Genomic DNA, 23,161 nt, shown 5'->3' with positions numbered 1-23,161 from the left:
TGTTATTTTCAATCTCCTTCACTACAGCAAACAATCTCCAAGCAGTTACTTGAAAATGTTGAGTTTTGCAGAAGATTTAGATCATTCAATTAGGAAGACTTGCTTCATTCTTTCAGTAAATTTGTCATTTTAATGACAGTTCTTACATTCTTGTAGGTACAAATGTTCCACCAAAACAACTCTAGTTTGCAGACCATCACTGCATCCTGGGTTTAACAGGTTGTGATTTTTTTTTATAGAAATACAAACAATCCAGTATTTTTCCCCCACTTTTTTTTTTTACAGAATGCTAATCAGGTGCAGTCAAACCATTCTTTGGCAGTGTAATCTGGTGTTACTATTAATTTAGATTTAAAAGGTTTACCAGTCAAAAGTTTTGGAACACCCCAATTTTTCCATTTTTTATTGAAATTCAAGTAGTTCATGTCCAATGAATAGTTTGAAATGGTACAAAGGTAAGTGGTGAACTGCCAAAGGTTAAAGAAAAAGTAAGGTTACCCAAAACTGAAAAATAATGTATATTTCAGAACTTTACAAAAAAGCTATTTCAGGGAATAAGAAATGGGTTAACAACTTAAAGCTATTCTACAGCAATGGAGGTTGAGCAAGTCTTGAAAGCTGGTGCTTCCAATTCCTACAGGTGTTCAACTTTTCTTGATTACTTACATACACCCCCTCTGTCTGCATAAAAGTAGTGCTGGAACACACCATGGTACCATACCCTCAAGAGCATTATTTGAACAGTATTGCACTGCAGAAAGTAGTGTGTTGATATACAAATGGTGAGGAAAAGGCAATTAAAAATAGGACAGAATCAGAGCATCATAACATTTAAAATGTAGGTCTTTCCTACAGAGAAATTTAATTTTGAAGAAAGTCAAGGTATCAGTGAGTACATTTTTCTTCACCATCAAAAGGCACTCAAGGGTGCCCGTGTAGTTTAACTGTTTGAGCGGGTGACCCATGAACAGGGGCTATAGCCTAATTCTGGATACAACGGCCTGGGTTTGATTCCCTCTCATGGCCCTTTACTGCATGTCTTCCCCATTCTTCTCCCCACTTTCCTGTCTGTCTTCACTGACCTATCAAATAAAAGCCAAAAAAAAAAAAAGAACAGCTTTAAAAATCTCAGAAACTGGGGGAAACTCTGACAAGAAGAGGCAGAAAACAAGTTTTTGAGAGTCAGCAGCTGGAGTGACAGGTGGCTCACAGGACCACAGCTTAATAGTGGTCAGAGTTAGCAGTTCTCAGTTTGAACTGGGAAGAGAAAACTTGGACTTGCAGGTTTGACAGGTCTCAAGTCTTTGCTAAGATGTCAGAAATAAAGGCTTGCCTGAGCCATGAAACACCCCCAATGGGCTATTGAAGACTGGAAGAAGGTATTATGGATTGATGAATCAAAATTTGAAATCTTTGGTTCATCACGCAGGATTTTGTACACCGTCGAAATTAGAGTGTTCTAAAACTTTTGACATACAAAAACATAAATGATTTACATTTGCCCATCAGCCCCTTTAAAGTGGTCTCTTTCTGCATTGACACACTGCTCCAAGTGGTCCTGCCACACTTGCTCCCTGGAAGTCTTGTTCTGACCACATGTAGGTGGACATTTACAATTTCACCATGTAAATGAAACAGATTCTTGGCCAAACTGATCCAACCTTGATGTCGAGGATCGTCACTGGAGCTACCACTGAGAGACGAAAAAGAAGTTTCCACGAGAGAAGGTGTGTCAAGTCAGGAGCATGCTTGTTGTTTCCTTCAACATTTGCATAGTGTAATGCAGTAGGTATCTTAGGAAGAACATTCGATCAAAATGCGATAATGTCATTACTCTGACCAGACTATGCACCAGTTCATAGGACAGGTGCACAAGTGTTTTGGACAGAGCAACACAAATATCACTTCCCACCTGCATTACTGGCTAGATTTTACTCCTTTTACATTTTATCCTTTCCCAAGATGAAAATCAAGCGGGGGGGGGGGGGGGGGGGGGGGGGGGGGGTTCGCCATTTTGGCACTGTTTACAAGATTCAGCGCTAATCGCAGCTGGTGCTCAACACATTTACAAACAGGATTTCCAGGGAGCATTAATGGTGTTGCAGGAGCACTGGGAGCAGTGTATGGCTGCACAGGAGTACTTTGAAGGGGATTGGGGCCAACCTGATGTCAGATTTATGATTTATCGTTGCTGAACTTTTTGATCGCAACTCTTCAGAAAGAAAAACAGGCAAAAAGCTGAAAAGCCAGATTGTAGCATACTGATGAGCAGAACACAAACAGGTGAGTAAGTGTGGATCAAAGCAGGAACAAGCAGGCACGCATGTAAAGTGTGATCAGCCTCGCCTGAAGCGTCGCTGCATGTCAACGTGTGAAACTAAAAGCAGGTAGATAATGAGTAAAATTAGTCGCAACATCTGGTGCTAAAAGCAGGCCGCTAATGTTTTGCTGTGTGACATTTCTTTAGTCTGTAAACGGTCGCCATTAAAGTCCTCTGGGCCTTTAATGAGCCGTGATGCTGCTCTGAGCTTCCTGCAGTTCGATCTCGACGGTGTAGAAACACCAAACAAGACGAGTCATGTGCCGGTGAGCCTGCAGTGCAGTGTGGGTAATTAGGCAGCTCAGACTAATTAATCATCACGTTCCTTCTCCTCTTTTTAAGCAGCTGGGTGGTTCTTTAATGTGCTGCAGTGAATCAAAGTGCAAACAGGATTTCAGCTTAAAAACAACACATGAGGTGCCATTTTTTTTGCCACCAGCTCTCATCTCAAACACAGGCAATACGGTGACAGTCCTTCTGTTCAAAATGATTGATCACCGTAAGCTTTGATTGACGGCACAAACCTTGAAAGCAAAATGCGATCTCTCAGCTGTGATCGATGCAGCCGCTTGGACAAACCAGCCGTGGATTCAAGAGATCCATTCATCCATCCATTCTCTATACACCGCTTTATCCTCACTAGGGTCGTGGGGGGTGCTGGAGTCTATCCCAGCTGACTCGGGCGAAGGCAGGGGACACCCTGGACAGGTCACCAGTCTGTCACAGGGCTACATATACAGACGAACAGTCACACTCACACCTACGGACAATTTAGAGTAACCAATTAACCTCAGCATATTTTTGGACTGTGGGAGGAAGCCGGATTGCCTGGAGAAAACCCACACATGCACAGGGAGAACATGCAAACTCCATGCAGAAAGATCCCAGGCCCAGGCCGGGATTTGAACCGGAGATCTTCTTGCTGCAAGGCAAAAGTGCTAACCAGTACTCCACTGTGCAGCCCGGATTCAAGAGATGCATCAGAGAAAAGAGGAAATGGCATATTAGATGAAAAGCAGCAGTGATGTGCCGAGATGTAGCAAAGCAACAAAAGTTACTGATGCTCTGGTGTGTTTTCAGGAAGGCAGCGACAACTTTAAGGATATGACCTCAGTACTTTATATACAAGTATATTCAAACTTCAGTGCTAACTAGCATATGCAATGAATAAATCAATGTTTTTTTTTCAAATTAGTAGTGTTGTGTTGTTCATTTATGACTGACAACCAAATGTGATTTCACCAAAGAAAAAGTTAGTAGAAGTGCTTTAGCTTCTCCTCCTTTATCCTGAGTTTTGCCTGTCAGGTTAAATAAAGGCTCCCTGATGCTTAATTTTAGTGTTGAAAGAGGGGGGCAATACTTTACATGAAGATGCATTTTTACAGATAACTTATTTTACTAAACGTGACCTGAATATTAGTGTTTAACTGTATCTAAAAACATCATAATTTTACAGACATTTGCTTCTTCCCCCTCCCCACAGTTGTTACAGCTTTTGAACATGACATTATGCCACCATTTTTTAAAACATTTTTCTGGGACCCTTGATGCCAGATTTTCCTCAGTCATTTCTCAGCCCAGATATTTGGATTTTCCAGCGTGAAAGTACCGTTTTGTGTATTTCTTCATCTCCACACAGGTGCTTGTCTGTCTCCAGCCCGATAACCGAGGCAGAATAACAGAGTGGGCCAAACTGCTGTAGTAAGAGATAAGAAGCTGCAGATGAAAGGTGAGGAGCCAAATGCCGGCTCGTCGCTGCTCTGATGAGTCACAGAGTGAAACGACGGTGACATTTCACCACAGGGGAGGCGTGAAAATGAGGCTGACAAAGGAGGGTCAGGAGGGAGAGTCATAAATCTCATCTCTGCTGCTCACTGAGATGAAAAATGTGTAAGGTATATGTCTGCCTGTGATTTTAATCCAGATCCAGGAGATTAAAACCTCATTTTGCCTCTAAAGATGAGATCTGGCTTATTTTGACCGGATGTGTTGGCCATCAAGTTATCTGTTGAGTCTATGGGCCATGCAGACTTTGCACTCTTATGAGGAGTTTCCTGATTTTAGAGATAGTTTGTTATAAAAAAGCACTGAAGGTAAAAATGTCAGCACAAGAGCAAGAACTTGATCTGGATGAAGGAAAAGATGAAACGCTGAGAATGAAGATGTACCTTCAGTCAAAGTGTGTTCATGCAATATGCTCTCATTCGCTGGACATTTTATGTCTTTTTCCAGTCATTGTGTGTATCTGTTCCATTTGTGTCTTCTTGCTGTTGTTTTTTGTCTATTTCTTGTCATTTTGTCCCTTTGCAGTTGTTGCGCGTGTCCTTTTGTGTTTTTGTCCTGCCATTTTGTGGTTGTTTGTGAGTCTTTGTGGCCATTGTGTGTCTGTCTGGTTATTTTGTGTTTCTTTGAAGCCAACTGTGTCTCTTCCTGGTTGTGTCATGTCTCTGTGAACATTGGGTGTCTCTTTGCAGTTGCTTTGTGTTTGATCATTTTAATTTTCTTTCCATTCATTTTGTGTCTCTTTCTGATCCATTTGTGTCTCAGAAGTTTTTTGTCATTCTGTCACTTTGCCGTTGTTTTGTGTGTCTTTGTGGCCATTTTGTGTCTGATTATTTTGCGTTTCTCTAAAGCCACTCGTGTCTCCTTCTGGTTGTTTTGCATCTCTTTGTGATTATTTTGTGTCTCTTTGTATTTGTTGTTGTCTCTCCCTATTCATTTATGTCTCTGTATTGGAAATTGTCTCTTTGCAGTTTTTTTTGTCCATTTCTGGGGCCTCATCTATAAAACATTACGTAGGATCCATACTAAAAGTTTGCGTACGCCGAAAATCTGAATTGGGCGTACGCTAAATATTCTGATTTATAAAACTGTACACACAGCTGCACGCAATTTCCCCTTTAAAAATCACACGCCAGCTGGAAGATTGCACAGGTGGATCCACCTCACATTCCGCCCGCAACACACCCACATTTTACCATGAATGCTCAATGTAAAGTAACTCATGAATGTATCTGTATATAAATAAGCTGCTGATCCACGGCATTTCACGCATCGCCGGCCTGCAGTCTTTTCACTGCTGTGCGTCACGATGAATGAGTCATGTGTTGACCCAGGCCACCCTGCCACTAAATTTGTTATGATCGTGTTCGATGTACAAATAATTTGTACACTGATCGAATGTACATTTTTTTCCGGTTCACATAAACAAATTCATCTTCACTCGGAGCCCTTACAGCAACATGAGTACAGTCAGTTATGCCGATTACATTTGGGAAACCGGACATCGCTGCAAATTGCCGTTTAATGTTGGCCTGTTCACCCACAGTGTAAGGAAACCTGATGTATTGACTGGTCATGTTTATAATGTCATCCAAAACAGCTGGCATTATTGCGCTGAGGGATGGTTGTGATATCCCAGACCTAAAGGACATCATTTAACTGTATATCAGACCCAGATAGGATTTAGACAACAAATGTAACCGCATATATTCTTCATATAAAACATACACCTGTCGGCCAATTCCCGCTAGAAGGAGCCGGTGTCGCCAGAAACCCCCGAGTTGTCAGCTCCTGTGTCTGTACCGGGATGGCGTGGTTTGGGTGGGTGGGTCTGTCTAAGACAGGGCCCAGTTCAGCACATAGATCCAAGAGCACTGTTCTAGGGAATCTAAATCAGCTTATTAACCAGTCATCGTCATGGGCCAGGAAATCTCCGTGATCCCTGAAATCTCTCTCCATTCTTATCTACAATTTATGTGATTTCCAGCAATGCCAGCGCATCCATTGTGCCACATTACGCACGGCTGTCACCCGCTATTTATCCACTTGATCAGCAATTGGACTGATTGTCACATGCCTTTTCCAAATTATTAATCAATCAGTGCCACTCACCGCTCTATATCATTTGAAGATGGAAGTTTGATATATGAACTTAGTTCTGCAAATACAGTTGTAGGCCGAATGGTGCACTATATGAACATCTACAACAATGAGGGTTTATGATTATCTGACTCTACAAGTCTAATATGTGATGACAATAAAGGTTTGAGATCAATCTAGTTTCAATTCACCACTTCATCCTCCGGCACTGCCGTTCCCCCTGTCTCCAAAATGTGCTTAAGCAAGCATCAAAGTTGGCGCACCGGTGCGCACATTCTCACGCCAAGTTTGTTTTAGAAATCACAACCTTTGCGTAGAAAGTGGCGAACGCACTTTCTAGCCCTGTTTTGTGCGTACGCAAGCTTTATAAATGAGGCCCCTGGTCATTTTGTGTCTCGGTTGTGTCTGAAGTCAATTTGTGTCTCTCTGTCATTGTTCCATGTCTCTCTGTGATCATTTTATGTCTGTTTCTGGTCAATTTGTGTCTCTTTGCACTTATTTTATGCCATTTTTCAGCTATTTGGTGCATCTGTCTGGTTATTTAGTGTCTCTTTAAAGCCAGTTGTTTCTCTTTCTGGTTACTTTTTATCCATTTGTGGTTATTTTGTGTCTCTTTGCATTTGTTTTTGTCTATTCCTGGACATTTTGTGCATGTCTTTGCAGTTGTTAGCTGCATATTTTTGACACAAAGTCATCACGTCAATGTCAAGATGAAGCAGCAGAGTTACACAACCCACATCTGAAACCTCCAAAATCAGACAACGAGTTTCAGCGTCCACAGCCGCCAGACATCTGAGGGTCAGATGGACTGAATGTCGAGTTTTGGCAGTGAAAACTCACCATTAGGCAGGATAAAAATCTTCTGTGTGCAACAATAAGCTCAGGACAGATCCCTGTCTTCTTTAAAACAAGCTGACATGAACTCAGTCTCTCACACACAAACACAAAGATGCTCAGGGCTTCAGATTTCATAGTTCTCATGGTTTCCTGTTCTGGAGGCCAAAAGACCAAAGACTGACAGGAGTCGACATGACAGCACTTCAACGGTACATATTTGTCTGCGAGGAGGTAAAAGCTAAGAAGCTCTCAGGAGAAAATAAACCTGCGGGCGAAGTGTTGACTGGAGCGGTGCAGATTTTTTAAAACACTCTGAGAACACTTTAGAGGAAGTTAATAAGAAATCCTAAAGTTTTAATGGTCTGATATGACATGAAATAAATAAAGCAGAGATAGTGTCTGAGTCAAATTGGTTTCTATAATTAAAGCACAGCCGGTGTGGTCCTGGATGCACTGAATTAAACAGGCAGCATTAAATCCTGCCATAGATCTCCCAGATTAGGACTCATTTCTGGGGATTTGTGTGGCAGCATGCCTGGAGATAAGAGCGACTTCAATAAGCAGACGGTGTAAATGTTTGACATGACGATAATTTAAACATGTGCTGCATCACTAATGCAAACACACGCTCACCCACAGATACGCACTCTGAGCAGGATTTCTTCATTAGTCTGACAGCTGCTCATCTATCCAGGAACACAACGGTTTCATTTTTGAACCAGTGTATGTCTAAATCATTGCATTTTATTAGAAACACTTGTCCACCTGTTAATATATTAGTATCAAACAGAATGAAGAAAAACTGGCATTTCTTAGCTCATTCTGGTCATTTTGCATGTTTGTGTCTACACAGAAAAGAGAAATTAACTGCTCTGATGTCATTTCCTGTTATTTTGTTGGCATGTTGATTGTCCATGTGGTCACTCTGTCTTTTTGCAGCGATTTGTTTCTATTCATTTTATTTTTCTGGTCATTTTTATGTGGTCATTTGTATCTCCTTGTGTTGCCACTTTGTGTCTCATTCTGCATCTTTTTACAGGCATTTGTGCCTCTTTGCTTCAATGTCGTGTGTCTAGTTAGTTTTACAATCTCTTTGCAGCCAATTCTGTTTCTTTCTGGTTAATTTGCATCTCTTTGAAGTTATTTTCCATGTCTTTGTTGCCATTCTGGTCATTTTGTGTCTCTTTACAGTTGTTTTTATGTAGGCATGTTGTCTTTCTGGTCATTTTGTGTCTGAGTTTGACCATTGCGTGTGTCTTTTTGCAGTCATTTGTGTCTCTTTTTGGTCAGTTTAAGTCTCTTTAGAGTTTTGTATCTCTTTGTGGTTATTCCGTGTCATTGTGTGTGTCTTCCTGGTTGGACTGGACCCGAATATCCGAATATTTGTTCACTACGGCACTATCCGGATATTAATTTTGGTATCCGAATATTCGCCAACTCTGACGTCACGCTTCACTTCGTTGCATAAACACAAGACAAGATGCTGAAGACCTCCGCTGTTTGGGAATTCTTCAGTTTAACTGAAGACAAAACGAAGGCAACATTTGGACCCGGGAGACCAGACGAACGGGTCCGAATATTCGGGCCATCTCTTCCACAAGCCGCCCCCTGTTGGACGTTACGGGGCGGAACGAATATTTGGATATTCGTCTTTAATAGGGCCCGAATATTCGGAGGCCAGAAACCACTATTCAGGCCAGCCCTACTTCCTGGTCAATTTGTGTCTCTTCAAAGCTATTCTGTGTCTTTTTGTAGGCATGTCGGCCTGTCTTTGTGGTCATTTCGTGTATGCTTGTACGGCCACAGGTGGTATTTTGGCATCACAGGTGAGTTGACTGGGGAGAGAGCATCCAGCAGAACAGAATGGCATCCTTGGTGGCGTGGCAGGTGTTCATATGGCTGGCAGCAGGTATCCTCCTCTGCACTCAGGGAATCCTTGGAGACTCCAAAAGTCCAGTGAAAGCCAGGAGGCCTCAGCCCAGTGGAAGGTCCACGTCCCAAAACGACAACAACAGAAGCAGGCAGGAGTCAGCACTAAACACAGAAAACAGGATTGATGCAGGAACTAGGAATGAGTGGCTCAGACTGTTCAGACCTCAGCACTAACTGTTTGTCAGGAGACAGTCTGGCATCAAATGATGAGTTTCATCCGGTTTTAAAGGGAAGCCAGCGTGCCTGATTGAACGACTCCCACCTGCACTCAATGAGCTGATTAGGATCAGCCACAGCTGCTGCCGGCCTCTGTGCCACACACACCTAGAGAGAGGGAGAGCACTGCCACCTAATCACAGTCTCTGGCTGTGACTGTGACAATGCTGACTGTCTTTGTGGTTATTTTGTGTCTGATTTTTGACCGTTTTGTGTCGTTTTGCAACCATTTGTATCTATTTTATTTTTGTGTCTTTCTAGTCAATTTAAGTCTCTTTACAGTTGCCATATGTGGTTTTGTGCTCATTTTGCGTCTTTGAGTTTCTTTCTAGTCATTTTTCTTTTATTTTGCAGGAATTTATGCCTATTTATTTATGACTTTTACTGGTTGTTTTATTCCTTTTGTGGTCATTTTTTATCTTTTTTATTTGCCATTCTATATCTCTACCTGGTCATTTTGTAATTTTTTCCCGTACTTTTTTGCCTCTTAGCAGTCAGTTGTGTCTCTTTCTAATAGTTTTGTGCACTTCACCAGTCATTTAGTGCATTTAGATATTGTATCTTTTTGCAGATGTGTTACATGTTATGTTGTTGCAGTTGTTTGCCTCTTTTTATTTTCATGTCTGTCCTCTTTTCATTTAAACACCTTGTTGATGTGAGAGGTCAAAAGTCTGGAGCTGACAGGAGGGCTGCACTAACTCAGATAAATAAGCAACTCATACTCATAGTAGTTGGATGTACTCCCAGAGCATAAGACTGTGCTGGGTTTGAGAAATGTGAGGCAGCTGTAGAACACTGGACAGATGAGGAAGCAAAAATGTAGCCTGGTGTGATGCTGATGCTGAGTTTAAGATTCAGAATCAGCAGCATGAATCCACGTGGACCTGCCTGATGTCAACAGTCCAGGCCACTGGTGTGATGGTTTGTCTGTCTGAGTGTTGGAGCTGACCATGTGCATCACTTTATGGCCACAGTCCATCATCTAGTCCAGTCAACAGATGTGAATCTGTAAAACACCTTATAGATTTTGAGATTTGCAGCATGAATGTGCAGCAACGATGCAATAAATCAAACCAACATGGAGCAAAAACTCAGAGGAAAGTTTCCAACATCTCACCACCAACTGAGAGGTTAGCATGATGCTATTTATAAAATGTAGTAAACAGACAGAATTATGTGTGCAGTAACCTGAATCTGCACATATCTGCAGTTTTGTCAGTGTTTCAGAAGTGCCTTTATCTTAATGTGCATAATACAGAGAAATAGCCATCCTTCACCAGCTTCTGTAACTCACTGCAATCAGCAGTTCATTTTATTAGTCTTTATGAAGCAGAAAAGTTTTACAGGTCCATTTTCTACAATAAATGACTCTCTACTGCAGCACTTGCTGAGCAAATACTTTGTTTAAACCACCTGCACACTTCCATTATTACAACTCTAAAATACACAGCAACTACACACATTTAACTGTTTATATGGATCATTTGGTTAGTTTTTTGGGCCATAAAATGATCACTAAGACAGTGGTAGTAGCTTTAATGTCATTATAACAAGGTCAAACAACCATACAATACAATTTATCTGATTGAAATAAATGCAACATGGCTCAGAAAAGGTACACAGAGGACCAAGTTGTGATCAGGTTTTCGCTTGGTGAAATATCTTTCTAGAGTTCGTGTACAGAGAGTGAGAGTCTGGAGAAGTTGTAAAAATGTAAATAATGAGTATATATTGTGTAGGGATGCCACTTTTTTTTCCCAGTATAAGTATACTGGACGATGTACATATTGATTGCAGGTTCTAAAATTTTTCTCAGATAAATAATTTTTAAACACCTACTATTGTTTTTCCTTATTTTTTTTCATGAATTATGTCATTACAACAGCATCATGTTGCATTAAAGACATTTCTAACTTCTAGCTATAGTTGCTTTTTTCATGGTGGTGCATAATGGTTGCAAAAATGTAAATAATAAAAATATAGTGTAAAGGACACATTTTTTTCATTATTGGTAGCACCTGCTGTAAATGCTGATTAAAGAATTTTCATTTTTGCTAAATAAATTCAACTTTTTACAGAATTTTGGCACTACAGGTAGGTTTTATGACACAGAGGAAATTTCGGAGTTCCCTCTAATTCTAGTCATGATCGTGCTGTTTCCATAGAGGTGCAGGATTTTATATTACAGTGAAAAATGAGCCCACAAGAGCAAGAAGAAACTGCTTGGAGTTAAAATGCATATACAGTACATGTAAACATGAAACCTATTCATGCTTTTATTTTTTTCAAGGAGATCTGAGTTTATGACAGTATTCCTGCCCGCTACATTAGCCGACATGCTAATAAGGGGGATCCACAGGGAGTCTGAAGGTAAATAAATGAAGCATGAACCCTTCAGGTGGCATCCAGTCGTGTTTCTGCTCCCTGAATGATCTCTCAGAGCTTCAGGTGACGTGTGAGCATTTCTTCGGACCGATCGGACCCTCCTCCCTCGTGCTCTCCTGGATCCTCCCTGGAGACGCTGATGTCTCTGAAGTCTCTGCTCTCCTGTGATTGATGGCTGTGCTCATGGCGAGCTGTTGGCGGTGAAGATCTGCTCTCCTGAATATCAAACGGCTCTCGACCTTCCTCAGTTTCCTCTTCATCCATGTAAGACACACATGGAAGCTGCATGCCGTGTGTGTCTTTGGTCGTGTTTTTGTGCAGCAGATTTTTGTACAACTCTCATTTTGGGCAGAGATTCAGGTTTAGCGATGAGTCTTTGTTATGTAAAATGTGACAGGCTTTTCTCAGCACCACTGTTTGCTCATCTTCTTTTTTTTCCCCCTCAGCAAAGCGAGCGTCCCACTGTGTATTACTGCTGGCTGGAGTTTATTTCCTCCTCTGAAGGACTGTCTGGGTGAATAACATCGCTCTCGAGGTCTCAGACCCTGGGGAATGGCATCACTTCAGCAGCAGCGCCTCTCTTTCTCTGTTAGCGATGTTTGAACCTCTGTATTCCTGCCCCTCAGGACCTCGTCGCGCTCAGTGTACCTGCCGAACACACTGCTTTATTGATTTTCAAAGACACACTGATCCAATACTTTCCTGATAATCAACTGTCCCTGCAGCTCCCGTGAAAGGTACCCTTGAGATAAAAACTTTTTCCCCGGCTCCGAGAAAACAAGCTACGAAAGCTCCTCGTAACTTCTACACCCTAAAAGTTCCGCCAAGTTGAGCTACTTGTTTCCTAAGGCGGGGTGATATTTAAAGTCAACACAGGTAGAATAAATAATACAAAAAAATCTGATCAAAGTCTGGTTGCTGGTTTGTGAAGCTGCTGATCTGATGGATTTTCACCACTCTAGAGTTTACAAAGTAGTGGCTGTTTTGCGTCTTTGTGGTCATTGGTTGTGTCTTCCTGGTTAATTTGTGGTCATTTGGTATCTTTTTGCAGTTATTTTGTGTGTCTTTGTGATATTTTTTGTGTCTTATTCGGTCTCTTTTTGCAGTCGTTTGGGCCTGCAATAGACAGACTATAGATTTAAAGCACAAACAACCAAGATGACAAATTTACTAAACATAAAGCAACATTTAGGGCACAAAATGATAAACTTCTGGTGCTTTGCATGAGGAAATAACCAGGCTGGTGGCTTAAAACACCTGCAGGGAGATCAAGTTAGCAGCTACAAGGTCTGAAGTGTCAAAGATGAAGCAGCTATAAGGAGGTTAAACAGTGAGTTTGTATTTAAAAGGGTAGTCTGATGTCGACAAGAAAGTTCTTCCAGATGAAGGGATACGAGAGGAAAATGTCCTGCAGTGTTCTGATTCTTTTTAACTCTGAGGACAGACAGAAGGTCTGTGTTAGGGGCGCAAAGTACGCAGGAGGGATTCTAAAGTTTAAGGAGATCAGACAGGTATAAAGGGACACATTTACAGTTTAGTAAGTGATAAGAAACACCTTAGAGTCTGATCTGACATGAACAGTAAGACAGTGACTGGAAGCTGCTGTTTCTTAGTGTTGGGTAGTAATGGAATACATGTAATGTTATATGAATAACTGTATTCAATTACAGATATAATTTTATTAATCAGATATTAAACTAGTTTTCCCCCTCCTTAGCATGCCCACACTTTAAAAAATGTTTTTCAAAACCTGTAAAATACTGTAACATTCAAAGCATTTTAAAAATGGTGAAAATAACATCAAATATCAGTAAAATGATGATACTTTTAACCTGATTTAAGTACAGTAAAACAGGTGAATTTTACAGTTACACATTGCAAAAGAACAATGGTTAACTGCTAAATTATTTTTTTAAGTGATTTTCATAGACATTATCTGTATTTTCACAAAATGGGAATAATCTGTATTACTAGAGTAATAGAGTCTCTCTAGTTGGTCTTATGTTAACTAAAACAACAGCCTTAGCACAGGATATAAGACAACTGTGCTCAATTTGAGTAGGCAGTGGTGGCTCAACTGTAGAGGCTGTGGGGTGCTGATAAGAAGGTTGGAGGTTTAAGCCTCAGACCTGACAAGCTAGTAATCACAGCTAACTCTGCACCCTATATATGCAAATAAAAACAATTTCACGGTGCAATGTGTGATGTATTTCTTCTTCTCCTTGCTGGCCTACTTAATCCAAGTCCATCTTAAACACGTGAGCTGTGGACAGAAGTCATCAAGTGTCACAGAAGTCTTTGTCATGGTGCTCGTTGCGAGGTAAACCCCTACAATGCATGTCAAAATAGAATAGAACTACCCATAGTCTGAGTGACACCTCCTCAGGTCACTAAAGGATTAAATCACCATTATCTATCTATCTATCTGTCTATCTGTCTGTCTGTCTGTCTGTCTATCTGTCTGTCTATCTGTCCATCCATCCTATAGAAGCTGGGACATTATCCCAGTAACATCACTCATATATTTCACTGTAGCGATCCAAGAAGGCTCAAAGGTTGTTCCTTTGTTCAGAAAGCTGAATCAGTTCACATAGGTTCCATAGTGTAGTGGTCATCACGTCTGCTTTACACGCAGAAGGTCCTGGGTTCAATCCCCAGTGGAACCACAAACTGTCTCATGAGTCACCTTCACCATTGAAGTCAGCTACTGTAATCAAAGGAAGCACTGATCTACTTCCTTAGTGGGAGTACTTTCAAGCTAGCTGCACAAATATGATGTGGGAGACCACTGGGTTTAAAAGTGCATTTTACCCTTGACAGAGTTGAGTCAATTTTTTATTTGTTCTTTTGCCATTTTTTAAATTGATTTCTGAGCCATGGGATGTCTCAGTGCAATCAGTGCATTCACAAAGACAGTAGACTTTTTGGTTGCAAGTGCAGTTCTGTGGAACGATATCTTGAATATACTCCAGTGCTGTTCTGACCTTGCCAAATTTAGTCATGTTGTCAATCAGGGATTTCAGGAAAGCGCAATTCTGGACAGTTTGTGTGTCGCAAGCAACAGTGATGCGGCGTCGTGCACGCGTAACAGCGACATTTATCCTCCTGTCCTCTGCCAGAAATCCAACTTCACCTTTTCTGTTGGACTGAACTAACAACAGAACAACAGCTTCTTTCTCTCTGCCCTGAAAACCATCCACTGACTTTATCTCCAGCTCTGGATGCCTCGCAGAAGGTTTCTGAAATAGAAGATCAACTTATACGTATATGGTAGGGAGCAATAACAGCAATGTGTTTAGCTTTAACCCCCGTTTCAGTCAATGCTTTTATGTGCAGTTCCACGATGCCGACTTCACCTTGGTTGCCTTTGGACTGTTTGTTTTTCTGTGACCTCCATTTCACGACCGAGTACTACAGCTAATGTGCAACACATTCTCTGACATGCATGTAGAGCATACAGTTTTTGTGTTCTGTTGGAGCTTGTGGAGGAAAAGAACACCCAACTTTGAACAGTGTGGAGAAACACAGCACCAGCTAAGGCTGCCATGAAAGAGTTTTCCATCGCTTCTAACATTCTCTCCGAGCCATAATTTGACTTGGAAATATCTTCAAATTCGCTGCACAGCTGTTGGTTTTAGCTCATGTGTTTGCCTCGGTAGTGTAGCGGTGCAGAGCAGCAGCTTGGAAATGAAGTGACAACTGGTTAGCATGGTTAGCATTGGGCTGTGTTTCAGTCACTGTTCCAGAACTTCTTCCGTTGTCTGACAGCAGAAACAGAAAATGTGTAAATATGTCAACACTATGTTTCCGAAACTGTCCTACTGGAGTCAAAGTCAACTCCATTGTCAATAAAGCCATATGCACAGGATATAGACGGGATTGAACAAACATGCAAGGCACTAAGAAACAAGCCATGCAGTGCAATGCAACGTGCAGTTGTGTAGTAAAACATTGCCTGGATGGTGTGCAAGTAGACAGATACTGACAGATGGCAGTACATTATATTTACAGATGTAAAAGCAGAGCAATACATTGTAATTGGTGCAAAACAAGAGCGGGGATAAAACAGTACAGTCTGAGCTTCACAACAAGGTTTGTAACTCCTTAAAGAACAGCTTGGATGCAAAAATGCAGCTATTCATTTGTGTACATATACAGTGACAGCATTTTATTAACTTTCATGTACTTTAGGCGTGTTTTATCAAGGAAAATGGCATCTGATTGATACTCAGATATTAAAACATAAATGATTTTCATTGGATCTGGGGGGCAAAAAACTGTTGCTACGGACATCCTTATTGAAAAGTAAGCAAGTAAAATAGTATTTAAAGTCAGAGAGATACCACGACAAGTTAACCTGATAAATGGAGCTTCCTGCAGCTTTACTTTAGTTTCTGTAGCAGCTGCTGCTGTTGGAGATTCACAGTGTGATCGCAATTAGAATTTCAAATCAGCACGTATCTGTGTACAGGGTAAAAATTGTCCTGCTACTGGCACTACACTAACATACAGTATACATATTAAAAAAATGCCCGGATCCCTAACACATTTCTGCTCTATTTCCTCACATCTGCCTGTCTCCTGGTGTGTTAGCTGTGCAGAGACGGCAGTACAGTTACTGAGCAGAGCTGTGGCGTCAAGTAAAGGTCAATGCGTCAGCATGAATGAGGATCACCGGTTGATTGTGCAGCAGTTTTAGTGCAAGAATTAATTTTTTAAAAAGCCAAAAATAATGCACTGAAAGATGCTGAGACTCTAAAAAGCAAAGAGAGGCATCTGCTGCAGCTCACCGATGATATGTGGAATGTGTGCAACAGAGAAATATTTAGATTAATAAATGCATTCTTTACATTCCAGTTGTAGTCCGACAGTACAGTAAGTGGATTTATATGTAAATCCCCTCTGGATGTGATAGCAGCAGTGTTTTTCCATACATCTGAACACACTGCAGATGAATCACCTTGTTCTAAAGACTGGCCGAGCTGAGACGCAGAGTGATAAATATGCATTAGTACTTTTGCAGCCTCCTCCATATCTGTTTGTGTATGTTTGTGTGACCTGAACAGCAGGTGGTGGGGCGGCTGTGACAATCATTACAGGTGATAAATATTTAAATTCCTCCCTCCGGCGGAAAACATTTACTGTGGCTGGGAACAGAAGCTATTTGCTTTACAAGCCTGAGTGCACCACTCGCTGGGATTCAACAGAGTGTGGATGCAGGAGGCAGGCAGGTGTGTGTTTGTGTGTGCGGCGGCTCTCCGAGGAGGCAGGGAAGCAGTTAAAAAGACAGGCAGATTAAATTATTTAGACAAAGTGCCACAGCCGCTGACGGAGACCTGCTCTTTGCGTGTTAACCGATCTCAAATTGATCTCAGAATTAGATTTCCAGGCAGGGCTGCCTCTCTGTATTGACCTTGTTTCTTCCTGTGAGGGTCAGAGACAATCACCAAACAGAGGCGGTGCACAGTAACAAAGAAAAAGCAGAGACGAGGAACATATTATTTTACATTATCTCTCCTCCAGCAGCTACCTGGATGAGAGACTAAGTTGGATATCTGTTTTTTTCTAACCTGCAGCGAGCTGAATTTTGTTGCATCCAGATGGTTTAGAAAAGTCTCTGAGTACTTTGGAAATACCTTCATCACAGCAATTTTAAATCACCTTCTGGGTTTTTCAAAACACTTCTGGTTAATTAACTTCTAAATGAGTCCCATCATGTATGAAAAGGCACCATGTGAAAGCAGTGCAGAATGACAGCAGATATATGAAAATAAGGGCCAAATGTTACTCAATAACTTCCTGAAGTTAAAGCGGACAGCTGGATGTAACCATACACTGTCATCTCATCTTCAACTACCCTTCCTCATGTGCTGCAGCTTAAGAACACCAGCTCACTTACAACTCTGCTCAAACACAGCGAACCTGTTCCACGCTGCACAATAGCAAGTTCTGTCACTGGAGTCATTATTGAGGCAGAAAGTGATTCTGTTGTGAATAATGACACATAGTTTCACCCTCCAAGTTGACGGGATTGGTTCTTTAGGTTTGTGACATAAGAAAACCTAGAAATTCTGAATCTGTGTTTTTCACATTGACATCAGTACACTGCAGTTTCAAGGTGGAAACGTTCAGCTTATTTAGTTCAGGATTTATCTTCTTGCGTGTAAATAAAACACCATATGGACGTCAAAACTCGATTTTCCCCAGTGGGGATCTTTAAACTATGTTCCTAATATTGTGCTGATATGTAAACAAATGAAAAGTTTCAATTAATTTCCACAGAAAATACACACCAGCTATTTCACTCTCACACTGTTCCTTACCTTTTAATATATTTACTTAACACCTGACTAGCAGCTAGTTTGGCCTTTAAAAAAAAGAGCAACGTCATCACAGTTCACAAATATATCCTCAATAAAGCCCCATCCATCCATCCATTCTCTATACACCACTTTATCCTCATTAGGGTTGCGGGGGGTGCTGGAGCCTATCCCAGCTGACTCGGGCAAAGGCAGGGGACACCCTGGACAGGTCACCAGTCTGTCACAGGGCTACATATACAGACGAACAGTCACACTCACACCTACGGACAATTTAGAGTAACCAATTAACCTCAGCATATTTTTGGACTGTGGGAGGAAGCCGGATTGCCTGGAGAAAACCCACACATGCACAGGGAGAACATGCAAACTCCATGCAGAAAGATCCCAGGCCCAACCCGGGATTCGAACCGGGATCTTCTTGCTGCAAGGCGAAAGTGCTAACCACTACGCCGCTGTGCAGCCCCTCAATAAAGCCCCTTTCACTCAAAATATATTTTCTATACTCAGACGTCTGACGTTCAGTATGCGGCCAGTGCTACCTTCCTTATCGACTGATATCTTGACCAATCAGAGCAGACTGAGCTTTTTAGGAGGCGGGACAGGAGACAAGAACTAAAATGGAGGTAAGCATAAAGTATTAGAAAAACAAAGTGTTTTATTTGAACATTAAAACTAGTGGTGAGACACAATTAGAGAAATTAATCAATTAGAGATTTTATAATTAGTTAATGCAGATTAATCGCTTTCTTATCAAATAGCAATATTTGGCACAATAAGAAAAGTTTTTCCAATTTAAATATATTTTTGGATGACGACTGAAACATCATCTTTGTATAAAAAAAAACTGCTAAAGAAAATAAATGATGCCACAAGTGACTCATGCCACATTAGTTTTACATCTGACTCTGGATACTGATGATTTTCAGTGTCAAGACAGAAAAAGCAGCTCAATATGTCGAGAAAGACAGGCAATGACTACCAATTTGGACATCTCACCTGGCTTTTCTTCAACTCCTCCTCCAGCTGTCGGATTCGAGATTTAGACCAAGCTTTCATTTTTAGGAACTTGGCTTCTGATCTGCTGGCTTCGTCTGTTTTTTGCTTCGCTTGAGCTGCAAAAAAGACAAAGCGAGACAAAGTCTGATGAGCTGAATGAAATAGCGTTATTCAAGGATGTGGGTCGATAAGCACAATTTCTGCAGACAGACTGACTCTTGCCAAGGGAATGGACATATACATGAACTTCAACAAAAATGTTTATTTTTCGGGAATCCTGTGCATCTTCGCAGCTGGCAAACAGACTTTAGGTTCATTACCACCACCTACTGTCATGGAGAGTGCATCAGTGTTACCGGTGTGCCAGAAATTAGGGAATGGTGCGATTAAATGCATTATTTCTTTTAATGCAATATCTTTTTCTGTAATTAATTAATCAAAATTAACAGATTAAAGTCCCAGCCGTAATTAAGACATGTAGCCATGTTCTACAAGACCCTCCAAAACAAAAGTATGAACCTATATGGGCTCTTTAAACCACAATTAAGCCCATACAGTATATGAATAATATGGGCTCTTTACGAGTCATGAGCAAAATCTTTAAATCAGACACTAGAAGCTGATGCAAAGAGATTATAATCCATCCATCCATCCTCTATACACCGCTTTATCCTCATTAGGGTCACGGGGGGCGCTGGAGCCTATCCCAGCTGACTCGGGCGAAGGCAGGGGACACCCTGGACAGGTCACCAGTCTGTCACAGGGCTACATACACAGACAAACACTCACACTCGCATTCACACCTATGGACAATTTAGAGTACTCAATCAACCTCAGCATATTTTTGGACTGTGGGAGGAAGCCGGAGCACCCGGAGAAAACCCACGCATGCTCAGGGAGAACATGCAAACTCCATGCAGAAAGATCCCAGGCCCACCCCAGGATTTGAACCAGGGATCTTCTTGCTGCAAGGCAAAAGTGCTAACCACTACACCACTGAGCAGCCCGAGATTATAATGAGTTTTTCAATTCAATTCAATGTAATTTTATTTATATAATAATTCACAACATATGTCATCTCACAGCACTTAGCATAATAAAGTGGAGACCTCACATGTTTTAAACCCAACAACCCAATGAGTTTGGAGAGAGTTAAGAAAATGGAAGCAACTTTGCCGAAGTAACAGATTAATGAAAACAAACAAACAATCGAACCTACTTTGGTGAAAATATATAAGCTGGAAGATACATCCTGAGCAGTCAAAACCATGGCTGAACATTTCCACCAACACTGCCTCAAAGACACAGATTCAGACTTCTGGGTTTTCTTACATCACAAACCTGAAGAACCAATCCTGTCAGCTGGCAGAGAAGTGCTTTCAGTATCATAATTATCCTGCAGAAACTGTTTAATCATAAAACATGTACGGATAAATTACTCTGACAAAGCAATTTGCAATTTCGCAGTGTAGAGTAATTTTACTGTTTGAGCAGAGCTGTAGGTGAGCTGGTGTTGGGCTGCAGCAGTGAGGTTGGTCGAGAGAGTTGGATCTGACGCAGCTGTGTCCAGTTACATTTCCTGTAAATCGTTTTAAAGCAGGAAAGGCTCATCTTAACGGAGAAAACTTCTGAATAATGTAGCTTTGACACACAGAGATGAGTTTTAATGGTTTAATCAATGACCAGAGAGAGACTTTAATACAGGAATTATATTTTTAATTACAATCTAAGATAAAATTATAGCACTTTTGAATGCAGAGTACAAGTACAGGTTTACATGTGAGACATTTGGCATGACTAAGTTTTTGTACCAGGCGTACTATCAATGCATGTTAACATTGTGTGCTTCATCTCACAGGTCCACACATGATATAGGGTGTTTTCCCTGTAAACGTGTTTCCTGTTGATGCCTTAGCAAATTGTTTACCAGCTGTTTGATACCAGAAAATGTGAATGGAGCCCAAAGGGAGTAGAGTTCACTCCTGCTGTCGGCAGTGCTGAAATTACAATGCTGGTGTGTGACTGATTCCTGTTTGCTCTAAGCTGTATGTGTGTGTTTACAATCTCGGCTTTCAGTGCTTTGTAATTTCTTCTGCCCACACAGCAGCGAAATAACCGAATAAATGTAAATAAATCCAGAAAATCCTGCGCGCCGAGGCCACAATGAAACCTCATTCCGATGCAAATACAGCGAGCGTCTGTAGTCTTGCATAACAGAACAGATGCCGGAGCTCTAACTCAACAATAACCGGCTTCTTAAACTAATGATGTGTGCGGAGATAAATAGATGAGGAGTTTCAAAAACGAGAGCGCAGATGAAGAAGCGTTTGCAGCTAGTCGAATAAAACTTGAGTCTCTGGCAGCCGACCGTATGTTCAGCCGCACTTTAAATGCAATATGGGCTCGGCTGGAGTTTAGGGAGCACGCTGTGATTTGAGAGCGGCTCGCCACACTGCGGCGAGCTCTCGACAGGAAAATGACTCAATGATGTTTCGTAATGAAAACTCAAATGCGAGGAGCGACAGGAGAGGTGATTGATTCGCTCGTGGATCGCTCACCTCTGTTTTCAATTTCACTCAACGCAATCACGAATATGAATGTTTCTTTCCACCACATCTGCTTGACTCGAACTGCAACCAGCAGGAGACCGAGCGATGCCATCAGATGGTGCTGCACATGCCACAAATCAATGCATATTCCCACCCGTACGGCAAAACTGATACACAGTTTAGCTCACATCGAGAAGGTAAATGGAGTTACGGTGGGCTCACACAGCCAGACAGCAGCTCTTAATCAAATGTACTGAAGGGCAACAGTGGGCATGTACTGTACACAATCTCATCGCCAACAAATTAAATCCCTCTCTATTAGTGCTTGGCAACATGAAGTATTGGTTAAACCCAATGAGTACATATTGATTCAGAATGTGTTCTCCATATCAGAGTCTCTACGCTGCATGTTTCAAAGAATATCTTTAAGCTTGCAAAAACTCCAGTGAGAATGAAAGGTGACAGTCCTGAGAAGCCAAATTTACAGGAGGCCTGTAGAAGACTGTAGCTAGTAATGGTCAATGCCATCTTTTCTGTTTAGCTGTGCAAAACACCTCAATGTTTCACCTGAAATATGACACTCAAAGCTTAATTTCACCTTTGCTGATCGGCCTTCTGTAACCCTCTGAAGCTAATAACTGGTCAGTGGGTTCGAAAGGAAAAACTTAAAAAATGACACCGTTGATCAGAGCCAGCAGCTGTAAAAACAGAAAGAATTCTCAAATTTTCAACTTTCCTTGAGCAAATCATGTGTGAGATGTAGTTCTACTGCGAAAACTGACCAAATTTAAACTTGAAATTGTGAATTTGCATCAAAATACTTGCCCAAAATAAACCATTTGTACCAAATTCTGTAAAACTAACAATTCAGCACCACGAGTGACTCACATTCACGTGACAAAAATTCTGAGATTTTAGGTGAACTGCAAGCAGTGTAGCGGAGATGAAACACCAAGAGATACTGAGCAGAAAATAAAGCACATTCTGGATGAGTAAAATGAATGGTTAAAAAAAACTTTAAACTGCAGCAAGTTGTTGGAAGATACATTCTGCATGGTGAAATAACAGTCACGAGACAAAAATGCAGAGAGTTTACAACTAAACTGCAGAACGTGTAGCACAGTGGAACCGAGGAGAGACTTAGAGAAAAATAAAACACACTTCACCAAAATAAATAAATAAATAAATGCAGCACGGCTCAAAAATGGTGAGCTGTTAGAAGGTACATTCATCATGGTGTAACATCTTTCTAGAGTTGGTGTGCAGACCTGATTTGTAGACATTGTAAAAATGTTAACACTAAAATGTCTATAATATGTAGAGCCACCATTTTCGCTCTAATACTGGTAATAACTGTGGCCATTTGCAAACATGTGTGTCATCCTGCACAGTAGACATTTTTGAGCTTTCTGTACTTCTAGCCCTTGTTGTACTGTTTCTATAGAGGTACAGGACTTTACATTGTAGTGAAAAATGAGTCTGCAGTGAAGAAAAATGCAACAGGAGCAAAAACCACCTCAAAACCGCTTGGAATTTCAAGGAGGATTTTGTTACTTTTGGACAGAATGAGGCTTTCTGTCTGCATGCTAAGCTAAGCTAAACAACAGCTTGCTTTATATTTGGAGTGTATGTGCATGTCTCCAAACTTTTTCTTCTTGTTTAACAACTGAAAAGCAAACCAATTCATGTTTGGAGTTCTCTCTGTGTCTTACCATAGTTGT

The 23,161-nt window shown here is 41.2% G+C and overlaps 1 non-coding gene across 1 annotated transcript; it reads left to right on the top strand.

The window, feature by feature from the left end:
- The first annotated feature begins 14,165 nt into the window (after nucleotides 1-14,165).
- trnav-uac (transfer RNA valine (anticodon UAC)) lies at nucleotides 14,166-14,238 on the top strand. Its single transcript has one exon. It is a non-coding gene; the product is annotated as a tRNA-Val (tRNA).
- Nucleotides 14,239-23,161: the final 8,923 nt, after the last annotated feature.

This window comes from Acanthochromis polyacanthus, chromosome 2, assembly GCF_021347895.1.
Source record: "Acanthochromis polyacanthus isolate Apoly-LR-REF ecotype Palm Island chromosome 2, KAUST_Apoly_ChrSc, whole genome shotgun sequence".
Classification (NCBI taxonomy): Eukaryota; Metazoa; Chordata; class Actinopteri; family Pomacentridae; genus Acanthochromis; species Acanthochromis polyacanthus.
Note: the sequence above shows the minus strand (reverse complement) of the source record. Positions and strands in the feature narration are given on the sequence as shown.